Raw genomic sequence first — 10,523 nt, 5'->3', positions numbered from 1 at the left:
GAGCACCCGGCGAAGCTCCTGGAAAGGCCCCGGTCGAGCTCGAAGGATCCCGACGCAGGTGACGACGACATCGTCGAGGGTGCCGACGGGGCCCCTGATCGCCCGTCGGATTCCCCTCTGCCAGCGCCGCAAGACAACTCGGCGGCCATTTTGTTGGCTATACAGTCCTTATGCTCGGAGATAAGGACGAGACTACCGTTGCCGACGGAGGAACCTCTCCCGTCGGGGGATCCTGAACCGGGACCTTCTGGTGTTCCCCCGCCCAAGAAAAGAAGGATTCACCCTCCACCTCCTTTTCAGCCGTCGCGCCCCGTCCAGCCCTCCTCCCCGTCCACCCGAGGGGATGATACGGGGACTGACACGGCAGCGACGGGTACGGACGACGAGGTATACGACGAGGATCTACCGTCGTCACCTCCCACCAGGGCTTCTCCGCCCGACGAGATTGGATCGTTCCACTCCATGATCGCCAGGGCATCCGAGCTTTTCTAACTCTGCCCTGAGGAGAAGAAAAAGGAAGGGATTCCTTTATCAACGGCGCGAGGCCAAGAGGAAGACGGTCCTCGCGGTGCCTCTACTGGACGACATTTGGGATGAGGGCCTCGCCCTCCTCAAGAACCCTTCCACGACGCCAGCTAGAAGAGACCGGTACGAGAAGAAGTACCGGGTCCCGGACGCGGCCCCCCTGTGCCTCCGGGCGCAGCCTACCCCGGACTCTGTCGTCTCCGCGGCGGCCAGGAAGAAAGCAGGGGGGGTGCGGCCTCCACATCGACTTCCCCACCGGACAGCGAGGGAAAGAAATTGGACGCTATGGGACGCAGGGTCATCTCGTCTGCAGCGACGACGATTAAAGCGGCCAACGCCTTGGCTATCGTGGCCCGCTACGACAGGGAGCTATGGTACAAACTGGCTCCCCTGCTGGACTTCCTACCGGACGACAAGAGGGCGGATGCCCTGGAGATCCTACAGGAAGGTGAGGTGGCGTCAGACCACGCCATCACTATTGCGACGGACATCGCCGACACTGGGTTTCGCCAGTTGGGCAACGGCGTGTGCCTTAGGCGGCGTGGATGGCTCAAGGCTACGGACTTCCGTCAAGACGTACAGACCAGAGTCCTGGACATGCCGTTCGATGGGAACAACCTGTTTGGGAAAACAGTGGACGATTCCCTTCAGGCCATTAAAGCGGACACTGAGACGGCCCGGGCCCTTGGGGTTCTGCAGCAACGACGGACGTCCTTTCGGAGCAGCGGAGGCAAGGGCGCCTCCAAAGGTTCCGGTGGCGGTTTCTCCACCTAACGTCAAGCTGCCCGCTCGTCGTCTCAGGAGGCCTACAGAGGACGAGGCAAGTCTGGCGGACCCCGCCGTCGTCGCCAAGGAGGTCAAGGCGGCAAAGCCTTGTCGAAACAGGATTGAACCGGCCGTGGGGTCGGGCCCCCACCGATGCACCCCGGTGGGAGGCTGGCTGGCGAGCTTCGTCAGCATGTGGGAGTCCATCTCCACCGACCGTTGGGTGCTGGACGCCTTAGCCCGGGGCCACGCGCTCGAGTTTCAAAGAAGGTGCCCGCGCATCCCCCCCCGTGGCCAGGAAAGAGCTTCACGTCCCTCAGCTTCTCCTGGAGGTAAGCGCGATGCTCAGGAAGGGCGCCATTGAACTCGTCCCAAAGAGGCTTCGGGGCTCCGGAGTTTACTCGAGATACTTCCTCGTGAAGAAGAAGACGACGGGAGGATGGCGCCCCATACTAGATGTGAACTTTGGACCTGTCAATCAGGGGAAGGCTCTCTCGAAGGCTTCCATTTCCAGATGGCTCTCCGGCTGTATCATGTACTGTCATCGGTTGGCAAACCGACCGCTGCCTGGCCGTCCGAGAGCCCATTCCACCAGAGCGATCGCAGCTACCACGGCGTTCCTTTCTGGTGTGCCCCTGCTGGACATATGTAGGGCTGCTACGTGGAGGTCGACGCACACCTTCACGAAATTCTACTGCGTCGATCGGGATTCCAGGGAGGAGTCCAGGGTCGGCCAAGCAGTGCTGCGCAACCTGTTCGCCTGAGGTGATCCTGGTGAGGAGGTAAGATGCTTAATGTTGAGTTTGATGTAATGCTTAATGTTGAGCTTTTGCCACCTCCCGTGGTTGTGCATGTGTGTACTGCTATGTATTCTTTATTCATGAGCATGTGAATCCATGCCAGACCCCATGCTGGAGAAGGAACAAGTTACTTACCTGTAACTGTTGTTCTCCAGCATGGGTCTGGCATGGATTCACATGCGAACCCTCCCGCCTACCCCTCTGCGGCTCTTCACTTGGTCATACTGCCACTTCACGTGCTTCCAAATCTGAAGATGGCTGCCAGAGGCGGTGCTTAGGTAGAGGGCAGTCATTGGCTGTGGTCAGTATGACGCAGAGACCAGTGATTGGTTACTACTACGAAAGACAGATCAGAAACGAAACTGATACTGGTTTTTTTCTTTACCGAGGATTCCCAGCCTGACGACGGGGAATATTCATGAGCATGTGAATCCATGGCAGACCCATGCTGGAGAACAACATTTACAGGTAAGTAACTTGTTCCTTACGCAAGATGGACAACGGAGCAATCCTAAGGTGCCAGGGGGGTTTAAAAGCCACACACGTTCCCCATGAGGTACATACAGTTGAAGATTATGGACATTCCTTTTGATGGGGTGGACCTCTTTTGGGGAAAAAAGAATGACGATACAGTGTTAGCCATCAAGATGAACACAGATACCACTCGATCCATTGCAGCAGAGAAGACGGTCCTTCAACACGTGCGGGAACAACTGGAATAGGTGATTTCCTCTCGTCCCTGTACTTGGAGGATGCATACTTCCACATACCCATCCATCAAAAGCACAGGTGTTTCCTTTGTTTCGTAGTGCAGGGGAAGCACTACCAATTCAAGGCCCTGCCATTCGGACTAAAGTCAGCACCAAGGTTATTCATCAAGCGCCTAGCACCATTGGCTGCCCATCTGCACCACACAGGCATCTACCTTTACCCTTACCTGGATGACTGGCTAAACCGCGCGCAGTCTCTCCAATTTGCCCTGCAACACACCGAGCAAACCGTCCAATGCCTGACTGCACTAGGATTCTCCATAAAGGTTCCAAAGTCATACATGTCACCATCTCAGAATGCCCTGTTCTTGGGCTCACAACTCAACACACTGCAGTGCCTAGCTACTCCCTCATAGAGAGGGTCATGGCCATACTTCACAAGGTTCAGCAGCTGTCCAACTGATAACGGTTCACTCCATCAAGTTGTTACTCTGGATGATGTCTGCATGCATCCCTCTAGTACCTCACTGCAGATGAGACCTGTCCAAAAGTTCCTAGATGCCAGGTGGAAACAGTTCTTGGGCTCCTGCAAAAAGATCTTACTCAACCCGGCGTTTCACCAGACTCTGCATTGGTGGGCCCATCCACAGCACCTCCCACAAGGCGCCCCCTTTCGCTCACCAATGTGGGGTTTAATGACAGCCAGGATCACATGAACTGAAAGGCCATGTAGGCCTAAAATGTGCAGAAATCTTTTTTGTCATGGAAATTCACACTGGCAGGATGAAAAGCCAGCCTCAGAACTTCAACACTGTTAAGGTGCCGAGTGGTCTCAAAAATTCACTTAGCAAATGAGCTTTGCATGCAAAATTCAAGGCCAAGCAAAATGAAAGGATGATTCTTCATGGAAAGCAGGGCTTTGCAAAACACTGAAACTGCAATGTCTAAAAGTGTGTGCAGTTCGCATCTGGAAATAAAGGTATAGAGAAAAAATGTCCGTGGCTAAAATGAACATATCACGAGAAGAGCCTTGAACAGTGATGGCAAAGATGCAAGTTATTAAAAATAAATAAAAGGCTTCTTATGAAAAAGAAATTAAACGCATTGAAAAGGCAACATTTTCTTTCAGATGCAACATTTAAAAGGCCTTATGGGCCAAGGAAATGTTTGACTCTACGTTTTTATTTCCTAAGAAGGAGTCAGTTGCTATGCAAAACACTCAAGCGGTGATCAAGGGTGTTTATTGGGGTATTCAGTGATTGTGGAATCACAAAATAACTAATCCAATTACAAAAAATCCAACATAACGAATTCCAAAATAACTAACTTTGGAAAAAAATAAAAATGGGGTTGGTATGATATGGCATTTGTAACGCGCCTATACACAAGTGTTTCAAGGCGCGACGAGGCAAGGGGGGGAAACAGAGGGGAGACAGAAAACGATGCTACTAGGCCAGGTGTCATTCAGATCACGCAAGTGCAGGGGTAGAGGGGAAGGGAAAAGTGCAAGGGGAAAGGGAGAGGGGACAGTGCAGTACAGGGTTATAAGCAAAAAAAAACATTATAAATAACAAGGGCCAGCTGGTGGCAAGTGCGAGGTAAGTGCAGACAAGTGCTAGGGAAGGGGGGCTGTAGGGATACAGACACAATCCCGCGGTGCAGGGGTTGCCCGGGAGGCAGTGCAGGGGAGAGTGGCTGGGCAGGGACCGAGAATGGTGAGTGGCCCAGTTGCAGATTCAGTGCAGTTTCAGTAATTTTAGCAGGGGAGAGAAAGCGGAGGCAAAGAGGAAGGTTTTGAGGTGCTTCCGGAACTGGAGATGGTTCTCCTCAAGTTTCAAGGAGGCAGGAAGGCTGTTCCAGAGGGAGGCCCCTGCAGAGGAGAGAGATCTGCGCCCAACTTGTTGTTTGGAGAAGCGGCTGATCTTGAGGGAGTTGGAGGCGGATGAGCGAAGAGCTTGAGAAGGAAGATATTTAGGAAGAGAGAGTTGAAGGTATTTTGGCCCAAGGCCCCAGACTGCCTTGTGGACAATGCAGAGGGTTTTGAACTTGATCCTCGCAGTCACTGGGAGCCAGTGTAGTGATTTCAGTCCTGGAGAGATACGGTCCCTGGGCTTGAGGCCAAGGACAAGTCTCGCAGTCCTGTTCTGGATGCGTTGCAAAGGGCGGAGAGTAGAGGTGGGCAGATTTAGATAGAGGCTGTTACAGTAGTCCAGCTTCGAGAGAACCAGGACTCTAGAGACAGTGAGCTTCTGGGTGAAGGAGAGGAAAGGAAGGATACCTCTGAGGAGGTGTAGCTGGTAGTGTGACTTCTTAGAGATGTCGGATATGTGAGGAGAGAAGGAAAGTGTAGAGTCGAAGATGACTCCAAGGTTTTTTGCCTTGCAGGTAGGAGCAGGAAGCGGGCCAAGAGAGGCTGGCCAGAGAGCTGCAGGGAAGGAGGGAGTGGGTGTGCCGATGAGTAGAATCTCAGTCTTACTGGAATTAAGGCAGAGGTCGTTGGCAGCACACCATTCCTGGATAGCAGAAAGACAGATGGAGATGAGGGAAGGAGAAGAGGAGGCTGAGGGTAGCCTGAAGATGAGCTCGGTATCATCCGCATAGCACTGAAAGTTGAGAAAAAGATGTCAGAGAGGAAAGACCCCAGTTGGACCTGGGAGGGTCGATTGGAGAGGAAAGAGGTCAACCACGCCAGAGCCTGACCAGTGATACCCAGGTTATCACGGAGACGGTTGAGCAGGAGGCTATGGTTGACCGTATCAAAGGCAGAAGAGAGATCAAGCAAAATGAGAACACATGGAATGTTCGAGTCAAGGTTCAAGAGCAGGTCCTCACAAATGTTCAGGAGGGCAGTTTCCGTGGCTCTGAAGCCAGACTGATGGTCATGGAGACTACCAACAGATTCAGCATGGCGATTAAGCTGGGAGATGGCCAGTTTCTCCAGGAGCTTGCCCAGGAAGGGAGTGATAGAGATCGGGCGATAGTTAGCTGGGCAGCAAGGGTCAGAAGAGGGTTTCTTAAGAAGGGGGTGCACAAGGGAGTGCTTGAGAGGGGATGGGAAAACTCTGAAGGAGTGATTGCAGAAGTCAGCAAGAGCAGGAGCCAAGGACTCAATGTGGTCCTTGATAGTTTTGGAGGAACAGGGGTGGACCTGTTTTGACAAGACTTTCATAGATCAGACTTGTCTCGAAACCTTGTCAGCAGAGAAAAGGGGATAGGCAGAGAAGGAGAGAGGAGGGGTGGCTGCAGAAGGGCCAGATGAGGGGCAGGGAATAGAGGAGGGAGGTGATAGGAGGAGAGTGAGGACAGGATGTCCGGAGTTTTAGAAATGAAGTGAGAGGCCAGTGCCGTGCAGATGGCCTGGGAGAGGACAGGAGAGGTAGAGACTGCAGCAGGGTTGGCCAACTCCTTGCAGATTTTAAAGAGTTCGGCCGAATTGTTAGTTGCCGCAGAGATACGGGCTTGGATAAGGGCTCTCTTTGTGGTGAGAACGGAGAGCCGGTATTGCCTTTGGAGCAGGCGGCAGGCCAGTTTGTCAGGGGATGAACATGAAGCACGCCATTTCCTCTCTGCCACCCTGCAGTTGCGTTTAAGGGTGACGAGATCCGAGTCATACCAGGAGTTACTTTTGGCTTTGGGCTTCAGGCGGATTCTCATGACAGGGGCAAGGATATCAAGAGTATCAGATATAGCAGAGTGGAGAGGGCTGTATCAGGGTGGGAGTCAGCCGAAGGGGGAGGAGGGGGTGAGAAGGTGGCAGCAAAAGCCTCAACTGACGCGCTTCATGGGTCGGATGACCGCGAAGGAAGGCGGCAGTGATGAGGTTGGCTTTGCCTGAGGGGTAGGGAGGGTGAGGTGGGAGGAGAGGAGAAAGTGATCACTCCAGGAGAGAGGAGTGGAGAGAGGGGAAGGTCAGAAGAGATCAGGGCATCAAGAGTATGCCCTGCAGAATGAGTCAGCCCATACGGGAGAATAGAGAGTGAGAGGGGGGACAGGAGGCATCCAGGTGAATGTTGAAGTCTCCAAGAAAGAGAAGTTGAGTGGTTGAGGACAGGAGTGAGGAAGAGAGGTCCGTCCACTCGGAGAGGAAGGAGGAAATTTGACCAGGTGGCCTATAGATAGTAGCCACGGTAAGGGAATGGCTAGGAGAGAGAGAGAGAGTGTCGGCAGACAAGACATTCAAAGGAGGAGTAGGTCTGCGTGGGAGTAACCGTGGCAGGAATCCACTCAGGGAAGATGAGGGCCACAGCCCCCCCAGCACGATTGGTCCTGGGCACGGAGAGGATCTTGTAACCGTCAGGTAGGAGTGTGTCAAAGCTGGTGACAGAGCTGGCCGTGAACCATGTCTCAGTGAGACCGAGTACGTCAAGGTCCAGTTCCTCAAGAAAGCGGCAGATATCAGAGGAGTGTTTTGACGGCAGAGCGAGAGTTAAGAGTGGCAATGTGGAGAAGGTCACCATCTTTGAAGGACTTTCGGGGAGGGGTACAGATCAGAGGTACGCCCTGCGCAGGTGAAGAAGGAGCAAGAGAGAGGGCAGGGAGGGTAGAGGCAAGGTAGTCGGGGACAGCAGGAGAGAAAAGGAAGTTGATGAGACACGGGAAGTGTCTATCAAAGAGGTGAAGGTTGGCCTGAGGGCCTTGGACCAAGACGGTCCCATTAGCGTAGACATTAATGATGGCCTTAGAGGAGTGGAAGGAGGCCAAGAGGACATCCCAACGGGTGCCATCATTAATGGGAGAAGAGGAGAAAGGAGAGAGCACAGAGACCATGTGAAGGGTCCATAGGTCTGGTGAGGGCACGAAAAAGAGGATGTCAGTGAGAGTTTCCTTGGCGGAGGCACTAGTGTAGGTGTCAGCGATAGAGAGGCCTGGGTTGGAGACCAGATTTAGTGAGGAGAGCAGGATAGTCAATGGAGAAGCAGTTAGAGAAGATAGGTGAGATAGAGAGCACCATAGTTGGGAGTGGTAATAGTGGTTTTGTGGGTGGGGGAAAGTATTAGGAAAAAAGGGGGGGCTTTGAGGGTGGAGCCCCAACCAAAAACTACGAAAAGGGAATTATGTTGGTATTAGTTGTAATTGGATTAGTTATTTTGTGATTCCACATAATCACATGTAACCGTTTATTGGGGGCCTGGTCTCTGAGATAAACCTCAGGATGACCCTTATCCTTGAGAGAACAAAGTCTGATGGGTTGACTCCAGGCTGAAACTAACAAGGAGGCTGCAGAGCCTCGGAGGGTATTTCAAGAGAACTGAAACCTACATTGTGAAATGGTAGTTAACATTTGCACATATGTCTGAAAATCTCCTTTAATTCAAATGGACTGTCATGGTTGTTAATTTTCTCAGCATCGATGAGGCCTTTCTGGTGTCGTTTTAAAACATGTAACGAGCCCTTGATGGTGATGTCATTTGTATCTAAATGTGATTTTTGGAAACCCTGTAACAATCGAAAATGTGTTTCTAGCTTCCCCAAAACATGTGAGGAAGTGCTGGGAATTGTTAAGTGTGTGCAAAACCTTGTGCAACACAGACAAGTTTTTCAGAAGCTGAAGAAGTGTATGCCGCATCTTTAAGGATTTGGACTCTAAAAGCTTGTGACCAAGTGAAGTGCTGGGAAGTGTTTAGTGTGTTCAGTGGTGGGCAGGGGTGAGGCCACTCCATTCGTGTTGTAGCAGAACTTGCTTTCTAGAGCCTGCTTGGACCCATGCCGCATCAGCGACCTCTGCGTTATCCTTGTTTCCGGCCTGAACGGCTACTATGAGGGGATTAAAACCACAGGAACTCTTGACCAGGGACGTCATTTAGGGGTTGCCACCAGAGGTCGCAACTGCGAACTCTGAGGTCTCCTTTGCGATCTCTGTGGTCTCCCTTGCGACCTCTACAGTAAAAACCAAAAAAATAAACGTTTTTTTTATTTTTATTTATTTTCTTTTTTTTTTTTTAATTGCAAGCTCCTGCGCTGTGGCAAGCAGCATATGGCTTTTTGGTTCTGGAGTGGCTGACTTTCTTGTTCAGGCACCTTACAACAAAAAAAGAAGAAAAATAAGAACCTGATGCCACAAGTCTAACACTTTCAGCACTGACCCTAAATGAGAAAGAATAGGAATACCAAATAATGGGTCTTTCTGGAATTCTATACTATAATTGCTAGACTCATTAAAGGTTTATTTCAGGCACACTTCAGGGGGTGAGTCACTGATTTAGTCTGTTCTTAAACGCCTCAACTCAGCCTTTCATCCGTCTGAGGTCGATAAATGAGTACCAACACAGGTTGGGTGATATTGGGTGTATAATTTTTCAATATAAAGCGCTTAAGCGCAAGTGCTATATAACAACACATTATTATCATTTGGTCATGGACGTCTGCTTGCATTCACAGTAATTTGGTAATATGGGCCTATAGCCACTAATCTTAACGATACATATGGCGATCTATTCTTGTAGTAAATGTACATCACATTATAGTTATATCGTAATCATATCTTTCGTAGTGTGCAATGCTATGTGATGCCACTTCCTGTTTTGTCAATGGGTGAAAGGTCGTGTTCCATCGCTTCCTGCATATCACTTCAGGGTGGGGTCAAATGACATCACTTCCTGTGATGCCATCAGGGGGTCAAGGGTCGTGTGATGTCACTTCCGCTACCCCAGGCATTTTGGTGAAATGACGTCCCTGCTCTTGACATTGGTGAGACCAAAAGAAATCATTTCACGCACTATGTGGATGAGACCATTTCATTTATAGCTCGAAAGCAACATTGGCATGGTTTAATTTTACTTGAAGCTGACTTCAAAGTTAGACTTTTGAAAGCTTCTAAAAATTCTATTTGTATCTGCCGACACAGCGATACTGTGACCATTTCTCTCATAGACTTTACCAACTTTGTCGGTTGTTGGACTGTAATTTACACCAAATTGTTAAAGTGAAGTGCTGCTGAAGTGTTTGGCCGTGTACAGCGGGGTGAGCGATTGTGTATACAGAGTTTGCTGTTGAGGAACTGTGTGCCCTTTCCTGCAGCACCATGGGTGTGCTGGCGGATTTCTGTGGTGCATACGGAGGAGCATTTCTCCTTTTTTGTGAATGTATTCACCAGTAAGCGTAAGTGGAAAATCTTAGATACGCTTGTGCTACAGTTGGGATCTTTGTTTTGAATGCTGCTTTTTCTGGCTTGTGATTTAGCTGTTTATATAACGTTTTTCCAGACATTAATTTGACATTCTCGTTTTACTACGCCCTTACACTTGTTGCTTGTTATTCCATTTACTCTGGGTGCTGTTTGAGCATTGCATATACCCTTTGCACAAATATACTGTGACAGAGTCCCATCTTGAGGGAGTCTGATTGTTTGGGCATTTATACATTTGAAGCCGGAAGTACTACAACCACGGTTCCCAAAAGGAACATTGACCCCTCTGAAATAATTAATTTGGATGAAACATTGGTGACGATGAAAATATGGGATAAGGTTGCTCCATCATATGCTCAATTTGTGAGTGGGGAAGGGGAATCATTGTCATGATCTCTGCTTCCAAAAGATCAGGACTTGCCCGACTCCCTTGGAAGCAGACCCATAACCCCGGTTCCGAGTGCCAGCCAGTCCCAATTGGGACCTTTTGGACCCTGTCCTGGCACCAGTGGCACCAGGCTCATAAAGATGCCCAGTCCCAGCGCTGGAAGCGCCGGGCTCATAATGTTTGGGTGGACTTACCTGCAGCAGACCATG

The sequence above is a fragment of the Ambystoma mexicanum genome, chromosome 5p, assembly GCF_040938575.1.
Source record: "Ambystoma mexicanum isolate Mex_15411 chromosome 5p, UKY_AmexF1_1, whole genome shotgun sequence".
Classification (NCBI taxonomy): domain Eukaryota; kingdom Metazoa; phylum Chordata; class Amphibia; order Caudata; family Ambystomatidae; genus Ambystoma; species Ambystoma mexicanum.
The sequence above is the reverse complement of the archived record's forward strand: the minus strand, read 5'-3'. Positions refer to the sequence as shown.